Raw genomic sequence first — 16,873 nt, forward strand, 5'->3', positions numbered from 1 at the left:
AACTTTGAGAGTAATTCTCCTGAAAGTAGAACAATCTTACCTTCAGTATAGCCAAGCACCTTGCCTTGTCCTTTTATGATTTCATTTGTATTTTATTTATTTTTTATTTCACCTTTATTTATTCAAGTAGGCCAGTTGAGAATAAGTTCTCATTTACAACTGCAACGTGGCCAAGATAAAGCAAAGCAGTGCAACACAAACAACAACACACAGTTACACATGGAATAAACAGACATACAGTCAATAACACAATAGAAAAGTCTATAAACAGAGGTTAAATAATTACAATATAGCAATAAACACTGGAGTGATAGATGTGCAGAAGATGAATGTGAAAGTAGAGATTCGGTGGTGCAAAGGAGATGCTTAAACTTAGAGAGGGAGATATGAGTCTCCAGCTTCAGTGATTTTTGCAATTTGTTCCATTCATTGGCAGCAGAGAACTGGAAGGAAAGGCGGCCAAATGAGGAATTGGCTTTGGGGGTGACCAGTGAAATATACCTTGCTGGAGCACGTGCTACGGGTGGGTGCTGCTATGGTGATAAGTGAGTACCTAGCAGAGGCTTATAGATGACTTGGAGCCAGTGGGTTTGGCGACGAATATGAAGCGAGGGCCAGCCAACGAGAGCATACAGGTCGCAGTGGTGGGTAGAATATGTTGCTGTACTGTATCAGTTACTGTACCTGGATACTGTACTGTATCCAGGTACAGTAACTGTAACCCTGTGACTTATTTACTTGCTCATCGTAAGCAGCCTGGTAAAATAAGCAGTGGAGTGGGAATAAGTTGAATGATTAAATGTATGTAAAAATTATACTGTATTATGTCAAGGCTTTCAATGATGACAACCATCGAAAGATTTAAATGTTTGACCATTGAATTTGGCTACTTGACTTCCTTTAACCTACTTTACTCATAATGTGAATACAATTTAAAACATGTTTAATTGTTTAAAACATAACTCAAATATTGTTCACAACCAATACAGCCTCACTATATATATCAAGAAATATCAAATGACAAAACTAGATGCTTATCCTCAGATTTGACAAACTCTTACTAACAAATGCACAAACTGTGAACATATGTTTGAATACAAAAATCAATTTCTCAGGCAAAAGAAAGTGTGCAGGAGGGGACATATGCCATTTCAAATAATCTTTATTGCATTGCAGATAGACATACAGCAAGTACATTAAAGGGAAACTCAATCAAAATATGGAAGACAGCTATTACAGTACTAATTGTCAGTTAATGTTCTGGTCATTTCATCAACCACAGCTTGCTCTTGTTGAGTTGAAGTTTCTGATTCATGTCCTTTCTCAGCGACCAGCTGGAGCTGGAGCTGGGGCTGGAGCTGGGCCTGGAGCTGGGGCTGGAGCTGGGGCTGGGGCTGGTGCTGGGGCTGGAGCTGGAGCTGGGGCTGGTGCTGGTGCTGGGGCTGGAGCTGGGCCTGGAGCTGGGGCTGGGGCTGGAGCTGGGCCTGGAGCTGGGCCTGGAGCTGGGGCTGGTGCTGGGGCTGGTGCTGGGGCTGGAGCTGGGCCTGGAGCTGGGCCTGGAGCTGGGGCTGGAGCTGGGGCTGGTGCTGGGGCTGGAGCTGGGGCTGGGACAAGACCAAGTCTTTGCAGAAGCAGAAGGTAGTTGTACTGCTGGAGAAAGTTTGGAAAGCCACGGCCACGGCCAGGGCCACGGACACGCTAGAAGAAGGAGGGATATTGAATGTAGTCGCTGGAGCCTCAGTTGTGTACACCATACACAATAACTGTATATAGTTTATTTTAGAAGTAAATAATTTTTATTGAATTAACTGTATAGAGCAAGGGCCATGTAGATGCTGAAACAAACAGAACACAACAGATAAAGACATACACAATGACGGATCTGAACTTATTTCATTTATTAATGATGGAATAATCAGCTCTGAACATGAGCTAATGTCAACATATTTGATTTAAACAAGTTATTTCTCCTTCCCCTATCGAGAGAGAGAGAGAGAGAGAGAGAGAGAGAGAGAGAGAGAGAGAGAGAGAGAGAGAGAGAGAGAGAGAGAGAGAGAGAGAGAAAATCAACACTCAAAGTGTGAACTTAAGTCCATCATATTGTAATAATTCAGATATTGTCATATTCCAATGCAATGCAATCTATGGAAACGGCAATCTCTTGTTGTATTGATGTGTAAATTGAAGGCTTGATGTTGTATTTCAAGAATTCTTACAGGAATGGAAGAACAAAGTCCAATCAGGCACATCACTAGGAATAGTAGTTTCATGGTCACCATGGAGTTCTTTAAACGAAAAGACATACAGTGAATTCAAAGCTAGACACGCCTGACTAAACTCCACTACAGTATTCTTTGAAACTCTTACCTGTTCAAGTGAAGATGTCAAATGCTTGAAATGTTGCTACTAAACTGTTAACACTGTTGCCGTATTGTAACTTAACTGCAAAAATATGCTTTTTATTTCATTTCATTCCACAGTCACACCAATGTGCCTTCAGTGCACCAATGAGCTTTAGTCCCTTGATCAAATGTGTGTCCTGTGTCCTGGAGATGTAAAATGTGATGAAATTAGGCATTTTTATTATTAAATAACGCAAGGTAATGTACCACACTTTTTCTTACAATTTCCATAAACTTAATGAGCATTCATCAGAGGACTGGATAGACATACAATTGAGCTTAAAATATAAATGTGTTTATTAAACAGAAATGCATAAAGGAATCACACTTCATAGTTAATGTCTGGGAGTTCCATGAAATACCTGATAGACAGAAAAGTGAATTAATGAATTTAAGGGATATACTTTGTACTTATGATGTTTGGGGAATCCAGTGTTGGGAAAAGTGCCCAATTGTCATACTTGAGTAAAAGTAAAGATACCTTAATAGAAAATAAAGTTACCCACTTAAATACAACTTGAGTAAAAGTCTAAAAGTATTTGGTTTTAAATATACTTAAGTATCAAAAGTATATGTAATTGCTCAAATATACTCAAAGGTAAAAGTATAAATCATTACAAAAACCTTATATTAAACAAACCAGACGCCACCATTTTCTTGTTTACTTTATTTAGGGATAGCCAGGGTACACTCCAACACTCTGACATCTTTATAAACTAAGCATTTGTGTTTTGTGAGTCCACCAGATCAGAGACAGTAGGGATGAGCAGGGATGTTCTCTTGATAAGCGTATGAATTTGTCCATTTTCCTGTCCTGCTAAGCATTCAAAAGGTAATTTTTGGATGTCAAGGACAATGTATGGGGTAAAATGTACATTATTTTCTTCAGGAATTTTGTGAAGCAAAAGTAAAAGTTGTCAGAAATATATATATAGTAAAGTAAAGTACAGATACCCCCAAAAACTATTTAAGTAGTACTTTTCACCTGTTTAACGTCCAACTGGGGCAGGGGCTGGTGCAGGGGCAGGGGCAGGGGCAGGGGCAGGGCAGGGGCAGGGGCAGGGGCAGGGGCTGGTGCTGGTGCTGGGACAGAGGCAGCAAACAGTTTAAGTAGAAGTTGAAGTAGCTGATTTGAATTCAACTGTGGCAGGGAGGGCAGAAAGGAACCAGCCTAAATAGGAAAAGAAAACAGCAGTTTTTTTCTCATTCAATGTCCTTTTGATATACACACCACACATGGAATCATATCTCAGAATATTCACATATGTTTCATATACATTGATCTTCACTACTATATGTTAAATAATTTCTGCTCATAATCTGTGGAGCTATGGAACTTACCTCCCTGGAGTTTGAGTTAGAGTTGGAGTCAGAGCTGGAACGTGCAACTCTCAAGTGATCCACATCAGCCTGAAAAAGTATAATTTTATTATTTAAATATGCATATGTATTTATATATACAGTATATACTAAAATATATATACATCAAATATGATATAAAAAAGAATATTATATATTTTGGGGCAAATATATTGTATGTTGATATTTGCTAAACTCACAGGAAGAGCCAATGACAGGCCCAGGAGGCAGCCCAGAAAGATTACAGTCTTCATCATCATCTTGGTGGTCTGTTCTAAAAACATAAAAAGATACAAAAGCAATTCGATGACCTTTTTTTAGTCTGAATTTTTAAGTCGAATGTTAACACTAGAGTGTAAGTACATTTATCACTATTCAAAAGCCCTGCTTCACAACCAATTTCCTTACCTTCGAGTCAGTCAATTTCAGCAGTTGATCAGGTGTGACGATGCAAAAGACAATGAGTTATACCCAGTCGGTTGGGTCTTTTAAATAGAGTTAAGAACATTGATGTCACAACCCCTAATACTAGGTGGTATTATTGTGAAAATAATCATGATGTTGAATATTCTGAAATCTTTAATCTCTCTGTTGAAGGATAGGTGTGGGTAATACTAATGGATTAACATTATAACTGTACAGATGAGTCACACATGAAATGTATGATATACAGTACCAGTCAAAGGTTAAGACACACCTACTCATTCAAGTTTTTTTAAACATTTTTATTTTCTACACTGTATAATAACAGGAAGACATCAGAGCTATGAAATAACACACATAGAATCATCTAGAAACCCCAAAAGTGTTAATCAAATCAAAATATATTTTACATTTGAGATTCGTCAAGAGAATGCCAAGTGTGTGCGAAGCTGTCAAGGCAAAAGGTGGTTACATTGAAGAATCTGAACACTTTTTAAAAATGACTGCATGATTCCATACGTGTTATTTCATATTTTTGATGTCTTCACTATTATTATACAATGTAGAAAATAGTCAAAATGTAAAAATTATCTTGAATGAGTAGGTGGGTCCAAACTTTTGACTGGTACTGTATGCATAAAAACTGGTAACTCTTCACAATAATTTGCTTATTATTAGTTATTTACAACAGTATTATAAGCATACAATGTATAATCCTTTAAAATCTTTATTATAATATATAATAGCTTTTTAAGCATTTCTGAATATTTATTAGAATTTGTAATAGCTTCGTCATAAATGTTACTATGAAGACAAAATATCAACTACATCCAGCTAATAGCAGAATTATTTGGGGATTGTGTGATATAAATGGATCTAAAAAATGGTTTTAACACATGCAGTACCAGTGTTTTGCAAACTAACACCCATTTCGCTCCCCACCTTTGAACGTTGCCAAATCGTCATGGGAAGGACTTGATTGTAGAATTAAGTAGGCTTATAAACAAGAAACTGAGTCACCAGCTAAGAAAGTATAATATGCAACTCAATCCCCACCTTGCCACGACAAATGTCCAGATTCACTACAGACAGTCCTCCCCCAGAAATCTAAAAGTAGTGTGTTCTAAAGTGTCTGTCCGAAAGGAACCCCTTTTAATTTTACATGTGTTCAAACCATTCTTTTTTAGCAATAAACAGTACTTCCATAATTTGTTTAACTGGTATCGGGTGACATTCAGACAAGACATGTGAGGCCTGTGGGCACCCTAGAGCAAATCAACCAACATGTACAATACCAGTCAAAAGTTTGGACAAACATACTCAATCAAGGGTTTTTCTTTATTTTTACTATTTTCTACTTTGTAGAATAATAGTGAAGACATCAAAACTATGAAATAATATACAGTGGGGAGAACAAGTATTTGGTACACTGCCGATTTTGCAGGTTTTCCGACTTACAAAGCATGTAGAGGTCTGTAGTTTTTATCATAGGTACACTTCAACTGTGAGAGACGGAATGTCACGACTAGTCAAGGTGGGTGGAATCAGGCGCAGAGAGCAAATAGTGAATAGTAGTTTATTCTCCGGTGAACAAAAATAAACACGGACAACCCAAAAAACAAACAGGGTGAAAATATCCAAAACAGGATAACAGACAAACCGGAGAAATAAAACACAAAAACAGATACTAATTAACTAACACACAGGTGAAAACAATCAGACAAAACCAACAGATAACCGAAAAGGGATCGGTAGTGGCTAATAGGATGGTGACGACGACCGCCGAGCACAGCCTGAACGGGCAGGAGAGCCATCCTCGGCGGAAGTCGTGACACGGAATCTAAAACAAAAATCCAGAAAATCACATTGTATGATTTTTAAGTAACTAATTTGCATTTCATTGCATGACATAAGTATTTGATACATCAGAAAAGCAGAACTTAATATTTGGTACAGAAACCTTTGTTTGCAATTACAGAGATCATACATTTCCTGTAGTTCTTGACCAGGTTTGCACACACTGCAGCAGGGATTTTGGCCCACTCCTCCATACAGACCTTCTCCAGATCCTTCAGGTTTCAGGGCTGTCGCTGGGCAATACAGACTTTCAGCTCCCTCCAACAATGTTCTATTGGGTTCAGGTCTGGAGACTGGATAGGCCACTCCAGGACCTTGAGATGCTTCTTACGGAGCCACTGCTTAGTTGCCCTGGCTGTGAGTTTCGGGTCGTTGTCATGCTGGAAGACCCAGCCACGACCCATCTTGTCACGCCTTGGTCATTGTATTTTGTGCTTTTGTTATATGTTTGGGTTGGCCAGGGTGTGACATGGGTTTATATGTTGTGTTTCGTATTGGGGTTTGTATTATTTGGGATCGCGGCTGATTAGGGGTGTGGTATAGGCTTGGCTGCCTGAGGCGATTCTCAATTAGAGTCAGGTGCTTATCGTTGTCTCTGATTGGGAACCGTATTTAGGCAGCCTGAGTTTCGCTTTGTATTTCGTGGGTGTTTGTTCCTGTCTCTGTGTTGTAGTCACCAGATAGGCTGTAATTAGTTTCTCGTTTCGTTCTGTTGTTTTTGTATTTAGTATCAGTTACTTCATGTACCGTGTTTTCTTTCATTAAAGTCATGAGTAACCAACACGCTGCATTTCGGTCCGACTCTCTTTCTTCAACAGACGAACGCCATTACACATCTTCAATGCTTTTACTGAGGGAAGGAGGTTGTTGGCCAAGATCTCATTTACATTACATTTACATTTAAGTCATTTAGCAGACGCTCTTATCCAGAGCGACTTACAAATTGGTGCATTCACCTTATGACATCCAGTGGAACAGCCACTTTACAATAGTGCATCTAAATCTTTTAAGGGGGGGGGGGTGAGAAGGATTACTTTATCCTATCCTAGGTATTCCTTAAAGAGGTGGGGTTTCAGGTGTCTCCGGAAGGTGGTGATTGACTCCGCTGTCCTGGCGTCGTGAGGGAGTTTGTTCCACCATTGGGGGGCCAGAGCAGCGAACAGTTTTGACTGGGCTGAGCGGGAACTGTACTTCCTCAGTGGTAGGGAGGCGAGCAGGCCAGAGGTGGATGAATGCGATACATGGCCCCATCCATCCATCCTGCAGTCGTCCTGTCCCCTTTGCATAAAATCATCCCCAAAGAATGATGTTTCCACCTCCATGCTTCACGGTTGCAATGGTATTCTTGGGGTTGTACTCATCCTTCTTCTTCCTCCAAACTCGGCGAAGGGAGTTTAGACCAAAAAGCTCTATTTTTGTCTCATCAGACCACATGACCTTCTCCCATTCTTCCTCTGGATCATCCAGATGGTCATTGGCAAACTTCAGACGGGCCTGGATATGTGCTGGCTTGATCAGGGGGAGGCGTAGTGTGTTACTAATGGTTTTCTTTGAGACTGTGGTCCCAGCTCTCTTCAGGTCATTGACCAGGTCCTGCCGTGTAGTTCTGGACTGATCCCTCACCTTTCTCATGATCATTGATGCCCCACGAGCTGAGATCTTGCATGGAGCCCCAGACCGAGGGTGATTGACCGTCATCTTGAACTTCTTCCATTTTCTAATAATTGCGCCAACAGTTGTTGCCTTCTCACCAAGCTGCTTGCCTATTGTCCTGTGGCCCATCTCAGCCGTGTGAACGTTGCAGGTCTACAATTTTATCCCTGATGTCCTTACACAGCTCTCTGGTCTTGGCAATTGTGGAGAGGTTGGAGTCTGTTTGATTGAGTGTGTGGACAGGTGTCTTTTATACAGGTAACGAGTTCAAACGTGCAGTTAATACAGGTAATGAGTGGAGAACAGGAGGGCTTCTTCAAGAAAAACTAACAGGTCTGTGAGAGCCAGAAATCTTACTGGTTGGTAGGTGATTAAATACTTATGTCATGCAATAAAATGCAAATGAATTACTTAAAATCATACAATGTGATTTTCTGGATTTTTATTTTAGATTCCATCTCTCACAGTTGAAGTGTACCTATGATAAAATTACAGACCTCTACATGCTTTGTAAGTAGGAAAACCTGCATAATCGTCAGTGTATCAAGTACTTGTCCTCCCCACTGTATGGAATCATGTAGTAACCAAAAGGTTCTTAAACAAAAAGTGTTAAACAAAACATGCTTCTTCAAAGTTTTGACAGGAGAACGCATGCGAACGAGCGAAACTGCGCCCCTCTGTACTGTTCTACATTTCTCTCTGCAGGCCATCTATCTGATGCTGTCTGGTCTTAGTGCCAGCATCAGTTTGTGGTAGTGCGCTACTTACCAGACGGCTTGTTTGCTTGTTTGTTTGATTCGTTTTGGGATATCGACCGACAGCCTGTAAGGTCTGGAATGATATATCAATATTTTGTTTTGTTGTGTTTTGACACTTTGTCGGCTGGGAAGCTTTGATTGCTGGAGAACACTGAGTCCAGCAAATACAGTGGCAAGAAAAAGTTTGTGAACCCTTTAGAATTACCTGGATTTCTGCATAAAGTTGTCATAAAATCTTCTAAGTCACAACAGTAGACAAACACAGTCTGCTTAAACCAATAATACACAAACAATTATACGTTTTCATGTCTTTATTGAACACACTGTGTAAACATTCACAGTGCAGGGTGGGGTCAGCGGATGTTGTAGAGCATGAACCTTGGAAAAGTATGTGAACCCTTGGATTTAATAACTGGCTGACCCTCCTTTGGCAGCAATAAACTCAACCAAATGTTTTCTGCACCACGGTCAGGAAGAATGTTGGACCATTCATCTTTACAAAACTGTTTCAGTTCAGCAATATTCTTAGGATCTGTCCACAGAATAATTTGCCAAATGCGCTGTGGAACATCCAGGTTCTCTTTTGCAGACTTCAGACGTGCAGCAATGATTTTTTCACAGTATCAGACAGGAGTGGCTTGTTCCATGGTTTCCTCCCATGAACACTATTCTTGTTTAGTGTTTTACGTATCGTAGACTCATCAACAGAGATTTTGGCATGTTCCAGAGATTTCTATAAGTCTTTAGCTGACTCTCTAGGATTCTTCTTAACGTCACTGAGCATTCTGCTCTGTGCTCTTGCAGTCATCTTTGCAGGGACGGCCATTTATAGACAATTTGTCTTACTATGGAAAGATGAACATCAAGGCATTTAGACATACTTTTGTAACCCTTTCCAGCTTTATGCAAGTCAACAATTCTTAATCTTAGGTCTTCTGAGCCTCTTTTATTCGAGGCATGGTTCACATCAGGCAATGCACCAGCTACCTCCCTCCCCCCCGATGGGACAGAGCATGCGTGCCCCGGCGACCCACTCGCACCTGCCACTCCACATGAACTGAAACACAAGCCTCACTAGAGGCCTCCTCAGACAAGCCGGCAATGGGTAGATGTACGCCAAATACAAAAGAGACGGCAACACATTCACCTTTAGTACCAGAACATTGACCATAAAGGACAAATACCTAGCCTTCCACATTGCTAGCTTCCTCTGTACCACTGCGATACGCATGTTCCAGTTTAGCGTCGCTGAGCCGGAGGTCTAAAAATGGACCCGGAGAATCCTCAGGGCCCCCTCACAGAGAGATAAACCCCGGGCACATCCGTTCTACCGCGCCATCTTCCGAAAAACTTGACGGAAGACTTTGCATGGTTCAGAACCGCTCCCGACGCTCGGGTGAAATCCCCAAAGATGGCAAGGGACCTTGTCAGGCACGAGTCCTTGCACAGCAGCAAGGAAGTGTTGTTGGCGTACTGCGGCATCTTAACACGCAGTCCACCACTTCCAGGGATCAACAAGCCTTCCACCCCTGTGTCTGCCCTAATGGCAGCCCCCAGAGGCTCCATGTACAGAACGAAGAGGAGAGCCGAGAGTGGGCACCCCTGCCTGACCCCAGACGAGAGGTCAAAAATGTTACCCAAGTGACTATTTACACTAACTCGGCACCCCGCTCCGACATATAATGTACGAATCCATCCTATGAACTAATCGACCTAAAACTCTGAATAAAAAGGATCTATTCACGCGATCGAAGGCTTTCGCCTGTTCTAGTGCTGCTACCATTAAAGGCAATCCTCTATCTTCAACCCAAGTGATGGAGTCCCTGATTAACTGTAGGTTCCATCTAAAAGAGCGGCCCTCTACCCCGCACGTCTGATCCTCATGGACGACGTAGGGAAGGGCTGTGCGCAACCGGTCTGATAAAACCTTTTTTCAAGAAGCTTGTAATCTACACACAGCATGGTCAACGGCCGCCAGTTGCCAAGGTCAGTTACTTCCCCCTTCTTATATAAAAGTGACAGCACACCAACAGCCATTGATCCCCCCGGGACCCCCGTCTCAACGATGGCCTTCAAGACTTCGAGGACCACTGGTCCAAGTATACCCCAAAACTTGAGATAAAACTCAGCCGGCAGCCCATCCATCCCAGGCACCTTCCCTTTTCCCATCCTCCTAAGAGCGCTCTCAACCTCTTCTAGTGAGATCTGGGCCTCCATCACTTCTCTAATCTCCTCTGGCAACCGCCTGGACAAGTGTTCTAAAACACATTTCCCTGCTCTACATCTATTTCCCTTTCCTTAAATAAACCTTGGAAATGATCAGTTGTCACCCTGACCATATCCTCTGGTTCTCTAACTATACTACAATTTTCTTCCCTAACGCCATGCATTACCTTCCTAATCTGTCTGGCCCTAACCGACGTAAAGAACATAGCAGAACAAGTCTCATTGTGTTCTAGAAAGCCACTATGCGCACGCTCCAGGAAAGCTCCATTCCGCTCCTGCAACTCCCTGAGCTGCGCCTTTAGGGTTGCGGATCTCTCCCAGTCAAATGACCCGCCGAGGTTGCCTGCCTCGTACTCGAGTTCAATTAACCTTTGGATACGATCCACCTCCCTCCTCCATTTTTTTCCTCTTGCAATACCCTATTATAAAAGCCCTAATCCTCACCGTAACTAATTCCCACCACTCTAACACCCCCTCACACATGGACCGGAGGCCTTCAAGCCTCCAAAAGAAACCAAAAAACCTGTCAACAAAAGCCTACTCCTCCAGCACATCCCGATCTAACTTCCAGTACCCCCTACCAAAGAGGCAGACTGGCGACCCCACCTGCAGGAGCACCCCGTCGTGATCCGAAAAGAAAACAGGCAACAGCCGCCCAGACAACTTACCCAAAGACCTGGGTACAAAAATATAGTCGAGCCTCAGCGCAACCCCCTTGGAGTTGCGCCATGTAGGACCGGCTATTTTCGGAGTAGTGTGCAGGCCACCATCAACCAGACCATGGCAAGCCATTAGCCCGGTGATGGTGCCTGCACTGCTATCCCCCCTATTACTAAATCTGTATTAAAATCCACCCCTATCACTAATTTCCTATTTGTGACACACATGGGCGCCAGACAGTCCACCATCTCCCTCCTGTCTGCCACCAACTGTGGCCCATACACCACCACTAATCTAAATTTACAATTTACAATGTCACATCCACCCCTATAACCCTCCCCTGCATCACCACAAAAGAACCCTCCACTTTTACCTCCCTGTGCCCACACAAAATCCCTACCCCCGAACAAAAACAGGAGACTCACCCAATGCTCCCCTGCTCCATATCTACCAGTGAGAACACCATCCGTACTCCCAACATCACCCCCCTCTTCCTCCATCTCACCAAACCAGGATGCAGGAATAGTGTTTGGCTCCGGGGTGCCCTGAACCCTGGGTCTACCCCCACACTCCTCCCCCTCCCCAGTGCTGCAGCTGGTTTGGAAAAACATAGGGGAGGCTGAGTCCCCAATAAAAAAACTCCCCACCTCCTCCTGTACCCAGTCCTGAGTCTTGTTAGGTGTGACCCCACCCAACAGAAGTTGAGGGCCTGGGGAAACCAGCAGCAACCCAGAGGTTTCTCCCACCACAATCACTCTCTTGACCATCCCCTCCCTCTTATTGTCGGCCAATCGCACCCTCCTCTTCATTCTCTTCTTTGGTGATGGCGGCAGTGGAGAGATACCTCCCCCCCGCCAGCTCCTCCACCATACCCCTCATCTCTTCCACCAGGGCACTTTCCCCCCACTCCACTTGCTCTTCCACCGTCTCCTTCTCCACCACTCCTCCCTCGCTTTCTTCTCTCTCATGCTCCTCCACTCGCTTGCCTTCTTCCGCCGCTTTTCCTGGTTCTCCTACTCCCGTGCCTTCCGTTTCCTTCTCTCTTCCATCCGCCGCTTCTTGCTCCTCCTCCTTCCTTGCGACCCTCCCCTCTGGACCTGTACACTGGTCATGAGGCATTCTTCCTTCCCCTCCTCTTCTTCCCCCATCCCCATCCCCCCTCCTGCTCCCCCCCAGCCACAGACAAGTATGTCCTCTGACGAGCTGGGAACCCCCGCCACAAGTGTGCTAACTAGCCACACCCGTGGCACGCCTATTCACAATCCTTCGCCTCGTGCTCCCCAGATCCACAAAATCTGCATTTTCTTGCGCTGCACGAGGCGAAGATATGGCCATAGGCCATACAGCGCCTGCAAAATGGAGGCTGACGTGCATAAAACAACGACCCCCTGTCAGCTCCCAGGGAGAACATAGCAGGAGGATGGAGGTAGCCACCATGTCCCCTTGGGTCCTCTCTGAGGAGGGCCTGGAAGCCTCTCCTCCCATTCCAAAACCCAAGGGAGTCTTTGAGGTGCCTTGCTGAGGAGACGTTATCCATGTATCTCCCCAGAAAGGCCCTCACCTCTTCGTCCTTAACGTATGGGTTGTAAATTTTGACAGTTACAACCCTGAAGTTGCTCATCAGCTTCTCACCTCCCACTGCTCTTGCCCTTCTCAGGATATCATCGTGTTTCTCCTCTGTATGTAGTGCCACGTCGTATGCTCCCTCCAACGAGTTGCCTTGGAAACAAAACACATCCTTCACCCTCAACTTTAGAATCCCCATCAAGATTGTCCTTCCAAAAGTTTCCCGTCCTAAAGGCTCCAACTCCTTTTCCTTCCAAGCAAACCGAATCGTGTTGGCCAGCCCAATCCCAGGGACCGACCGTGTTGATGTATTCTGCACCATCCCCGGCTCACGTTCTCTTCTCTTCCAAAACAAGGAAAAAATAAAAACCAAAGTGACTGAGCCTATCTGGTGACAACAAACACAGAGACAGGAACAATCACCCACGAAACACTCAAAGAATATGGCTGCCTAAATATGGTTCCCAATCAGAGACAACGATAATCACCTGCCTCTGATTGAGAACCAATTCAGACAACCATAGACTATGCTAGACAACCCTACTAAGCCACAATCCCAATACCTACTAAAACCCACAAAATAAACCCATGTCACACCCTGGCCTAACCAAAATAATAAAGAAAACACAGAATACTAAGACCGGGGCGTGACAGAACCCCCCTCCCCCAAGGTGCGGACTCCCGGCCGCACACCTAAACCCATAGGGAGGGTCCGGGTGGGCGTCTGTCCACGGTGGCGGCTCCGGCGGGACGTGGACCCCACAACAAAGTCTTAGTCCCCTTGCATCACGTCCTTAGATTGGCGACCCTGACTGACCAAGGTCTAATAACCCTCACCAAGGACCCCACTGGACTGAGGGGCAGCTCGGGACTGAGGTAGCTCGGGACTGAGGGGAAGCTCGGGACTCAGGACTGAGGGGAAGCTCGGGACTGAGGGGTAGCTCGGGACTGAGGGGCAGCTCGGGACTGAGGGGTAGCTCAGCACTGAGAGGAAGCTCAGCACTGAGAGGAAGCTCAGCAGTGAGAGGAAGCTCAGCACTGAGAGAACTCAGTACTGAGAGGAAGCTCAGTACTGAGAGGAAGCTCAGGCAGGTAGTTGGATCTGGCAGATCCTGGCTGGCTGGTGGTTCTGGCAGATCCTGGCTGACTGGCGGTTCCGGCAGATCCTGGCTGACTGGCGGATCCTGGCTGAATGGCGGATCCTGGCTGAATGGTGGATCTGGAAGATCATGGCATACTAGCGGATCCTGGCTGACTGGCGGATCTGGAAGATCATGGCTGACTAGCGGATCCTGGCTGACTGGCGGATCTGGAAGATCATGGCTGACTGGCGGATCCTGGCTTAATGACGGATCTGGAAGATTCTGGCTGACTGGCGGCTCTGGCTGCCATGCAGACTCCATGCATGACTGGCAGCTCTGGCTGCTCCATGCAGACTGGCAGCTCTGGCTGCTCCATGTAGACTGGCAGCTCTGGCTGCTCCATGCAGACTGACAGCTCTGGCTGCTCCATGCAGACTGGCAGCTCTGGCTGCTCCATGCAGACTGGCAGCTCTGGCTGCTCCATGCAGACTGGTAGCTCTGACTGCTCCATGCAGACTGGCAGCTCCATGCAGACTGGCAGCTCTGGCTGCTCCATACAGACTGACAGCTCTGGCTGCTGCATGCAGACTGGCAGCCCTGGCTGCTCCAAGCAGACTGGCAGCTCTGGCTGCTCCATGCATACTGGCAGCTCTGAACAGGCAGGAGACTCCAGCAGCGCTGTAGAGGAGAAAGGCTCTGGCAACGCGAAACAGGCAGGGAGACTCCGGCAGCGCTGGAGAAGAGAAAGGCTCTGGTAGCGCTAAACAGGCGGTAGACTCCGGCAGCGCTGGAGAGGAGGAAGGCTCTGACAGCGCTAGACAGGCGGGAGACTCCGGCAGCGCTGGAGAAGAGAAAGGCTCTGGCAGCGCTGAACAGGCGAGGTGCACTGAAGGCCTGGTGCTTGGTGCTGGCACTGGTGGTACTGGGCAGAGAACACGCACAGGAAGCCTGGTGCGGGGAGCTGCCACCGGAGGACTGGTGTGTGGAGGTGGCACAGGATGGACCGGACCGTGAAGGCGTACTGGAGAGCTTGAGAGCAGGGCCCCCGCTTGAGAGCTTGAGAGCAGGGCCACCCGCTTATTGTGGGAAGCTTGTGGAAGGCTACCCAAAACGTTTGACCCAAGTGAAACAATTTAAAGGCAAACGCTAACAAATACTAATTGAGTGTATGTAAACTTCTGACCCACTGGGAATGTGAGGAAAGAAATTAAAGCTGAAATAAATCATTCTCTACTATTATTCTGACATTTCACATTCTTAAAATAAAGTGATGATGAACTGACCTAAGACAGGGAAGTTTTACTAGGATTAAATGTCAGGAATTGAGAAAATCAGAGTTTAAATGTATTTGGCTAAGGTGTATGTAAACTTCCGACTTCCACTCTAGGTGGTGAAGTCGGCATAGTCTTTTTGGATCATGAAGTCATTAGTTGGATGTATTCCTTTCTGATAAACAGAAGTGAAAGGGTTTGTTTGGGGGACACTCAGCCGGACGCTCTTTACTATACCATTGGTGTCCCACAAGGGTCAATATTAGGCCTCCTTTACTATCTATATCAATTATCTCTCGCTTGCCCACAAGTTAAAATGCAGATGATACAGTTCTGTATGTGCACTCATAAAATAGGCAATTGGTTGTAAACAAGTTAACTTCAGCTATGTTTCTAAATGGATTACTAATTCTTCCCTGCATTTAAATATCGACAAGACTCTTTGTATGTACTTCTCTAAGAAATCCATTGATTCTTCCCAATGAGCTGTTGTTGTTAATGGGGAGAATCAGAAAGTAGTGCTTAACTTCAGGTATCTTGGTGTCATTTTGGACTCCAACTTGACATTTAAGACACATGTGAAGAAGGTGGTTTGCACGGTTAAGTTTGGATTATCCAATTTTAGGTTTATAAGACCTTTCCTTCCTCTGGAGGCCGCCACACTATATATGCATGCAATGATCTTCTCACATCTGAGATATTATCTCACATGCTGGTCACACTCAATTGAAACCAATTGAATCACTCTACAAACAAACACTTAAGATTTTTGATAATAAACCAAACAGATACCACCATTGTCACATAATTTAGAAACACAGTTAATTTAGTCTGGATAGCTTTAAGCAGTATGTAGATGCAAGCCTTGTCTTTAAGATCCTGCATGGTCTTGCACCTCCACCTCTATGCCGGCATATCATGCTCAAGGAAAGCACATATCAATACACAAACAATATATAGTGTTTCTCAGCCAATCACAAAGACCTAATGAAGCCTAAATGTGTTGCAATGAAGGATGTTGTATGATGTCTGGGTGTTCCATGTAACGCTGGGCATTGCAAAACAGGCAAACAAATTAGCCTCCTGCCACTGCTATTAATCAAATGTGCTAACTGAAAATGTCAGTATAGGCCTACTGTATCATTGTTTCCCATCTGCTGTTAATTCCAGAACAATATTTATTCCACATCTACATTTATGGAGAGAACATTCTCTGTGTGATTCTCTGTGTGAGTTTCCATTTTATCTCTGACTGGGTAGAGACAGACTGACCAGCAAATAAGTGTCTCCCTCACAATGTGGTGGGACCAATCCATATTAATGCCCATGATATTGGAATGAGATGTTCAATGAGCAGGGTTTTTTGGGCCATGGAGTGTATTTGGTTATCTGCAACCCAAGAAGAACTGCTAGTGGGTCTTGACCCTTTTTGGAAACAACACATTCTCTGGAACTGATTATGAATTCAGAAGTTTTGTTGATTTCATACTTGTTTACAATTGTTTTAGGACTTGTAGAGCCTTCCACCTTATATCAGAGAGGTTTCACACTTGTTTTGAAAGGATCTCAAATAGTTTGTCAAACAAACAGAACACAACAGACTAAGACATACACAA

General features: G+C 44.6%; 1 protein-coding gene and 2 long non-coding RNA genes across 3 annotated transcripts in view; all 3 read right to left on the reverse strand.

Annotated features, from left to right (window-relative positions):
• Positions 1-16,873, reverse strand: part of si:dkey-22i16.7 (E3 ubiquitin-protein ligase TRIM33) — a 76,633-nt gene that overhangs the window by 58,835 nt on the left and 925 nt on the right. The window lies entirely within an intron of this gene.
• Positions 3,053-3,445, reverse strand: LOC127907909 (uncharacterized). The gene is made up of 2 exons (XR_008065495.1): positions 3,388-3,445; positions 3,053-3,216 (listed from the first exon to the last, which is right to left on the reverse strand). It is a non-coding gene; the product is annotated as an uncharacterized LOC127907909 (long non-coding RNA).
• Positions 3,447-4,274, reverse strand: LOC118395664 (uncharacterized). The gene is made up of 4 exons (XR_004828014.2): positions 4,170-4,274; positions 3,962-4,035; positions 3,744-3,812; positions 3,447-3,573 (listed from the first exon to the last, which is right to left on the reverse strand). It is a non-coding gene; the product is annotated as an uncharacterized LOC118395664 (long non-coding RNA).

This window comes from Oncorhynchus keta, chromosome 16 (genome assembly GCF_023373465.1).
Source record: "Oncorhynchus keta strain PuntledgeMale-10-30-2019 chromosome 16, Oket_V2, whole genome shotgun sequence".
Classification (NCBI taxonomy): Eukaryota; Metazoa; Chordata; class Actinopteri; order Salmoniformes; family Salmonidae; genus Oncorhynchus; species Oncorhynchus keta.